Here is an 8,122-nt window from a genome sequence, read left to right as displayed (position 1 = left end):
CGAAGGTCCTGGAAGGGCTGATTCTTAGGAAGGAAGGCTGCCGGAAAGAAGCCGAGGGTGAGTATATTGCTATTAGGTATATACTCACCCTCGCACACGCCCTGCTTCTTTCCGGCAGCCTTCCTTCCTAAGAATCAGCCCTTCCAGGACCTTCGGTGACGTCACGGTGACGTCGCGGCTTGTGATTGGTCGCGCGAGCGGTCACATGGGCGGCCGCGCGACCAATCAAAAGCCGCGACGTCACCGCGACGTCACCGCAAGGTCCTGGAAGGCTGATTCTAAGGAAGGAAGGTTCCCGCTTAGTACCAGGGCGCATCAGAGGGTAAGTATAGCGATATTTTTTATTTTAATTCTTTATTTTACACTTAAATCTGAATTCCGATACCAATTCCCGATATCTTAAACATATCAGGAATCGGTATCGGAATTCCGATTCCAGATTCAGAAGATCGCCGACTTCATGGCCGACCCCACACAGGTGTCGGGTCGGGTTTCATGAAACCCGACTTTGCCAAAAGTCGGCGACTTCTGAAAATTGCCGACCCGTTTTGCTCAACCCTACTCCCCAATGCTGTTGGCTAAGGGTCCCAAGGGCTTGAAGTGTTTACCTTTAAAAATTATTTTTCAAAGCAGAAGTCCGGCCAATCGTGGAAGTGAAAAGGTGTTCCGCCCATTGGAGGTTCGACAATGAAGAGGAAATCTATTAACATGATCTTTGGTAGAAATAGGGCAGTAGACCACCACAAAATATTATTACACACAACCCCAAGTGATAATTTGGGGACAAGGAGGGTCAATTGCAAAAATCATTTTAAAATGAAATCTTTAATGATAAATTGTTAAAACATTAGTAAAAATTCAAGCTTTGAAAATGAAAGGTAGCATGCTGACACTAAGTATACATTTGGAAATAACTATATTGTCTGAAAAAACATTATTACTCAAGATGGTTGACATTCAGGTAGGTATATCCTATATGTAGTGGGAAGTATTGTTGGGTCTTGGAGAGACTTATTTCACCAAAGTGATGTGCAGTGCAATGTTCCACAGTCATTGAATATGACTTTTGATTGGTGAAACCATATGGCTCACCAATCAAAAGTGCAAGAGAATGAATATAGGCTGGAGATCTTATCATTAAGAGGTACATGGTTCACCTACAGTGGGTACGGAAAGTATTCAAACCCTTTAAATTTTTCACTCTTTGTTGCAGCCATTTGGAAAATTCAAAAAAGTTCATTTTTTTCTCATTAAAGTATCCTCTGCACCCTGTCTTGACTGAAAAAAACAGAAATGTAGTAGTTTTTGAAAAATTATTAAAAAAGAAAAACTGGAATATCACATGGCCGTAAGTATTCAGACCCATTGCTCAGTATTGAGTAGAAGCACCCTTTTGAACTAGTACAGCCATGAGTCTTCTTGGGAATGATGCAACAAGTTTTTCACATCTGGAATTGGGAATCCTCTGCCATTCCTTCTTGCAGATCCTCTCCAGTTCCACCAAGAGTATATATCAGAGGAAGAGATCTTCCCCCACCCCCCTGTGAAGAGTACTTACAAAGTGACTGGTGCTTTTCCTCTATGTGCGGCGCACTCCTACCCCGGTGACCTGTTTCTCCTGAGCTTTATCACAGGGGTGTTAACTTAGTGGTGGTCAGCTGTCCTTTAAGAATACCTACATGATTGATCATTGGTTAACATATCAGTGACCCGGGCAAGTTAATCTCCGGTAGGCCGTGCTCGAACGAATGACTGGAACGCATGCTGCTCCTGTGTCTGCAGGTGTCAGGGTGGCGGCAGAGCAGATAAGCGCACTTCCTGGTACCTGCGGTAAGGAAGGGGTGGATTGCAAATTATGCATAGATGGATGTGGGAGGGAAGGATGTCATGTCGCAATTGAGTAGCGATGTACAAAAGGCGTTTCTCATGTCATTGTAGCGAATATCTCTGTAATCATATTAAAGATTTTTTTAATGATAAAGGACACACTTGTATTTTGTTGGAGATATCTTAAAGTATGTTTGGGTGTCAACCTTGGAGGACACAATATCGCTCTTGTGTGACAGTGTGCAAAAGGGTAGGGGCGTTTCCTATATCATTATAGCAATTATCTCCGTAGTTATAATAGGGATTTTATGGTGAAATACAAACCTGTAGATTGTTGTTGTAGGTATATTGGAGTGTGTTTGGGTGTTAGTCTAGGATAACAACAAGCGCAGGGGTCCTGTTGTAGGAAAAAATACTTGATATGGAGAACAAATAGGTGAAATAATAAGTGGGAGTGAGGGAACCAGTTGGTGTCAATTCACTGGTGTCAATTTTTTGAGAAAAAAGGAGGACTTTAAGTATACTCAAAGGTGATGGTATGTGATAATGGTGCAAATCAAGAATATACTGTATTTGGTATTGTTACTTGTGATAAAATTTGAGGAAGGGTGGATGAAGGAGGAAAGAGAGGGGCTATACCATGAGAAATTAAAGGTTTGTTTAAGCAGGTGTATGAAGTTGATTGTGAGTATGATAGAGGAATAGAAGAATGAAAGAGATGTCACAATACATGATGGTTAAAAATATAATAAATTAGAATTGTGATCTACACACCTTCGTGAGTGTCTTCTGTGTGACTCCTGAGACAATGGGCTGTGCAGGAAAGAAAACAAAAGATTCCTTGAACTACTGTGTGGATCACAATTCTAATTTATTATATTTTTTAACCATCATATATTGAGACATCTCATTCAATGAATGCATAAAAAGAAGCTATTATGTTGTGGACTGTGGAAGAGATGAATGTTAAGGGTAAATACACATTAGTGTATCTGCGCGCAGCGTATCATCTGCATGCATAAACGCATGCCAAAACGCATGCAAATGCATGGTTACGCTGCATTTTTTTTATCCGCATCAGCTTACACATGATGCAAAAACCTGCTGCGTATGCATGCATTTTAATGTGTTTTTTGCATGGGTTTGCGTTGTTTCTGCACATGCGTTTGAAATTTCCATGAATGTTGGTATGCGGATATTCAACTACTGACTGACAAAGGCACGAAGAACTCTAGAATGTGCCTTTGGTTTCCTGGCATCTAAATGGCGCATTTTGGGGACACCAATCAATCTAAAAACTGAGAAAATTGATGATGTGGTCAAAGCGTGTGTTGTTATGCACAATTACATCCTGGCAAAAGAGCGATAACAATTAAAACTTGACGGAACTATTGCTAGCACTTTGCAGGATTACCGTGATCACCTTCTGAGGACTACAGTGGAAGTTGCCCAGATGAGGGATAAGTTTGCTGGTTACTTTGTGTCGGATATTGGATGTGTGGCATGGTTTAATACACTTGTAAGTAAATGTACCTGTAATGTTTGCTAACATTTCTAGTAATAAAACACCTCCAGTGAAACACCCATTACTACTTCACTCACCAATACAATACACACGTGTATGTTTTCACATAAAGTGACAAAGAAAACATAGGGATTGTGCAAACAAAATACAAATTTTATTTACCAACAACAAACAACTGTTTATTTTCCATTAATCAACAATTGGGTATATGTTTGGGGTCTGTCTGATGGTGATATATTGTGAACCTTGGGGGTGTTGAGCTGTGATGATTGTGTTGTAGTCGATGAAGGGTTACAGGGGAAGGGGGAATACATTGTAGGATTAGATCAGGGATGGGACTTTACAAACTGGGAGGTGAAGGTAGTAACATATTTTACAACAGAGACACATTGGGAGGTGAGGGTGGAGGTGGTGGGTCCAATTTTGGCTTACATTTCTTGCTTCGGGTCTTCATTTTCCTGTGCTAAGCAGAGTCACTAGTGGGAGTCTGTTTTTTGTAGGTACTTCTGCGTTTCTTTCTTGGCTAAGTGGGAGTGGTGGCTTCTGTAGCAGTGTGCTGGCGTGCTGCTGGACTGGGCAGAGTGGTGGATGCTGCACGCTGGCGTGGTGCTGGACTAGGCAGCTTGATGGATGATTCATGCTGCAGGGGTGCTGCACTCAGCAACGTAGTGGATGCTGCATGCTGCAGGGGTGCTGCACTTAGCAGTGTGGTGGATGCTGCATTCTGATGTGGTGCTGCACTCGGCAGCGTGGTGGATGCTGCATGCTGCAGGGGTGCTGCACTCTGGAGCATGGTGTAGCTGTGAACTTGGGGATCAGCCGTAATGTCCAGCATTGTTGGTGGAGGATAGTTCGGTGCTGGAGTCTTCGCCTACTGATGCTGTCATTTGCTATGTTGCTGTGTTGGGAAAGAAATGTTCGCCTGCTTGTAATATACGGCCTGCGGATGGTAGCTTCGGGACTGCTGCAATGCCTGGCTGTAAGCAGCCTGACAGGCCTGCATGACTTTCAGCTGGAGTTCAGGCATAAGGTTTTCCGACACGCCCCACTCTATTGCAGAAAAAAAATGTCCGCGGTGCCAAGGCAGGAAACCGAAAATTAAATACAAAGTAATTTACCTTGAGACATGATGATCACCCTGTGCTATAATGCCTGTGAGAAGCCGTGGGCGGTGAAACGAGCGTCGGGGCTCCTGCATTTCTTACAGGCATTATAGCACAGGGTGGTCATCATGTCTCAAGGTAAATTACTATGCATTTAAATTTCGGTTTCCTGCCTTGGCACCACGGATAGATTGGCTTACCAACTTTAACTGGTTTATTGGGTCATGATTTGCTGTTTTTAAAGCTTGGTCTTGCTAACAAAACAATTGTCTTGCAATTGCTTATATTGTAGCAGGAAGAATAAACTATAGTGGAATGATGTGCAAAATGTGGAGGAAAAAGCAGTCAACTATGTGACCAAAAATGAAAGAACACCAGCAGGCAGGTACGGACTTGGGCTAAAATTCAGCCTGGGCATTTGAAATCACACAGGCCCATGTTGTCCCCGTCCCCATGAACCAGATGGGAAACTTTACTAATATTACCCTAGATGGAGTAAAGAAAGATTTTCTACAAGACCAATATGTCTAATGATATCCGTAGGCTACTGGAGTAAGTTTGTTCTCCATCACAACTCTTAACAGTATGGTATCTTGAGAACAACGATTCTGTTAACAACTTAGCAGACAAGGCAGCCCATGACCAGAAAGGCCCTTCTGACATTTGTCAGAATTGCCAGATGGCCAGTCCGGCCCTGCCAGCAGTGCTAGAATGACAGGTTTAGCTTTCAGAGACTGGCGTACAATGTTGCAACATTTCGATCCATCAATCCCTATATGAGATGCAAATGTGATAGATGTGATACTCTATAGCATGCTCCCACCCGCCAAGGTAGGAACTGCTGTGTGCACAAAACAACCAATCCCCTACAGAATTCTAAAAGTATTGTCTGGTACAGCAGGTTCGGCAAGAACCATGCAGTAAAGTGCATAAGTGTATAAGTGTTTATTTCCTAATATTTTTTCCTGGAAAATCAATTTTTTATCTTTGGTTTTATATGTTTTATTGTCAGTCTGTAAAAATGAAGTAATTCTATGACAACATTGTTCCCAGCAGCGACCTGGGAGTCAGAGATGCCTCCAGGCGTCTTCCCTATTCTATTCCTATTCCATTTGACCACTGTTTCTATCAATTTCAATGATTTTCCTGTCCTCCAGCCCTCCTGTTAAGGTCTTCCAGAAAAATGCTCAAGTTTCCCATTGACTTCCATTATACTCAGTACTCAAGTCAAGCCCATCCAAGCATCTGAGCTGCTTGATTCGAGCACCGAGTACTGGATCATTTTATTGCTCGATCATCGCTATTAAAATTACATTTTTTCCACTAAAATTTTTTTGGGCCTATTTTTCTTCTTTTTTACAAGAAATAATAAGAGAAAATAGACCCCATAATTTGCTAACCAATTTCTTTTGAACCCAGCAATATTCCATGTGTAGTCACAAATTACTGTTTGGCCACATGGCAAGGCTTGGAATGGATAGAGTACCATCTGACTTTTAAGACATTGAATTTCCTTGAACAATTTGCTGTCACCATTTGCAGAGCCCCTGAGATGACAGTACAGCAGAACTCACAAATGTAAACTCATTTTGGAAATTGCAGTTCAACTGTGCCATCATAATGGCTCACTTGAGCTTCTACAGACATGCATCAAGTAAAGTGTTAAATGGACAATCCATGAATTAAAGTTTTCATTGATATCATATCAACATTTTTTAATTGGTTTTAAGACTAAGTTTACATTTATACTGTTCTGTATGCTGAGCACTTACATCAAGGATTCCGTCTAAATCTCCCGAAACAATATTCTGACATATCCCCTGCTGTAACCATTCACTGTAATGAGGCAGATAGAGTTACTTTTGGCTCTGTTTGGCCTTCATTACAGTGATGTCCAATCTTTTTAAGGTATTCACAAAATCAAGGATTAACACAGCTTTAAACATGCCTAAAAAGATGTATACAAAAGGAAAAGAAGCAATATGGAGTCCAAAAGTGACTTTATCTGTCTCATTATATTGAATGATTCCATTGGGAGTTTGGTTTGAATTACATTTTTCTTGGAGGTTTCAATGGAAACCCTTTTGTAAGTGCTCAACGGAGAGTACAGGATAAATGTTAACCAAGTCTTATTCCTATTTTGGGGAAGCAGGATAAAAAAACAAGGAAATACTTTGTTTCTTATTTTTACGCAATTCACCATGTAATGTAATAAATGATAAGCTTTTTGGTGGGGTCAGTATTAATACAGCAATACTAGATGTATATCATTATTTTATGTTTTGCTACCTTTGCACACTGAAAAGATATTTTTTTTCTTGTATCGCCATATTCTGAGAGCTAAAACTTTTTAACTTTTTTCCTCAACAGAGAATATTTAGAGCTTGTTTTTTGTGGGAAGAACTGATGTTTTCAGTGATACAATTTTTTTGTGATTGGTTTTTATACCATTTTTTGGGTGACTTTATGATGAAAAACAGCGTTATTGGTATGTTGTTTTTTTACGGTCTTTACTGAACAGGATAAATGATGTGACAGTTTTATAGCTTGGGTCGTTGTGGACATAGCAATACTAATTACCTTTTTCTGTCCGACATTTTTGATCAAGCCACAGCACAATAGCATGCCACCTAAACACGACAAGAAGAAAAAGGATGCGGGCAAGTCCGCCAAGAAGGACAAGGACCCCGTCAACAAGTCTGGGGGCAAAGCCAAGAAGAAGTGGTCCAAGGGGAAAGTAAAGGACAAGCTGAAAAATCTGGTGCTGTTTGACAAGGCCACATATGACAAACTGTGCAAAGAAGTCCCCAACTACAAGCTCATCACCCCAGCCGTGGTGTCTGAGAGGCTGAAGATTGAAGATCCGAGGCTCGCTGGCCAGGGCCACTGCTCAACAAAGGTCTGATCAAGCTGGTGTCCAAACACAGAGCACAGGTTAACTACACTAGGAACACCAAAGGAGGAGATGCCCCTGCAGGAACCGATGAGTCCTAAACAGGTCCTGGATAGGGAGTAGCCATGTTTTTCTATGTAAATGATCTAATAAAAAATGGTGACTTAGTTTGTTGTGTGGCGTTTCTGATCTTTGCTTGAAGAGTCCCTTTATACTGAAGTAATCTAGCTACGGGGAGAGTAAACTCTTATGGATAAATTCCCATTGGTTGGTATGGATTTGGGTATGTGGGCTTGTCCCAAGGGGTCCTGCTGCACTGTGTGACACTATAACTTGTGCTTTGGATGTTGCAGTAGTTTTTCTGAGCCTTTGGAACATAGTCTGTTCAGCTTTTGTTTTCCTTACTACACTGGAGGCAGTTTTGATATTTCTTCCCTTACCGAAAACTGGAATAATAATCCGTGCTGATCACCATAATTTGATGAGATCTTTGCCTGAAAGTGACATGTCTTGTCAATACAAGACAAATCAAAGCTGCACCTTTTAGAGATATCAGACATCTAAAATTATCTGGCTACTAGGTGCCTGACTACACCTTGTATAAGGGGTTAGGAGGAGCTGCTGTGTCATCTGTGGGAAGAAGGGTGCCTGTGGATTAAAAGGACTCTGTCAACACAGAATAACTGCTCAAACTAAGTCCCATCGGTTAGTGCTTCATGATGGGGCCAGTCATTTAAACACACTTTCCCACCTGCTTGTTTTCACTATCTCCAC

At 41.5% G+C, this 8,122-nt stretch overlaps 1 pseudogene; it reads left to right on the top strand.

The window, feature by feature from the left end:
• The first annotated feature begins 7,073 nt into the window (after nt 1-7,073).
• On the top strand, nt 7,074-7,456 carry LOC143810042 (small ribosomal subunit protein eS25 pseudogene; annotated as a pseudogene).
• The last annotated feature ends 666 nt before the right edge of the window (nt 7,457-8,122 follow it).

This window comes from Ranitomeya variabilis, chromosome 2 (assembly GCF_051348905.1).
Source record: "Ranitomeya variabilis isolate aRanVar5 chromosome 2, aRanVar5.hap1, whole genome shotgun sequence".
Classification (NCBI taxonomy): domain Eukaryota; kingdom Metazoa; phylum Chordata; class Amphibia; order Anura; family Dendrobatidae; genus Ranitomeya; species Ranitomeya variabilis.
The sequence above is the reverse complement of the archived record's forward strand: the minus strand, read 5'-3'. Positions and strand labels throughout refer to the sequence as shown.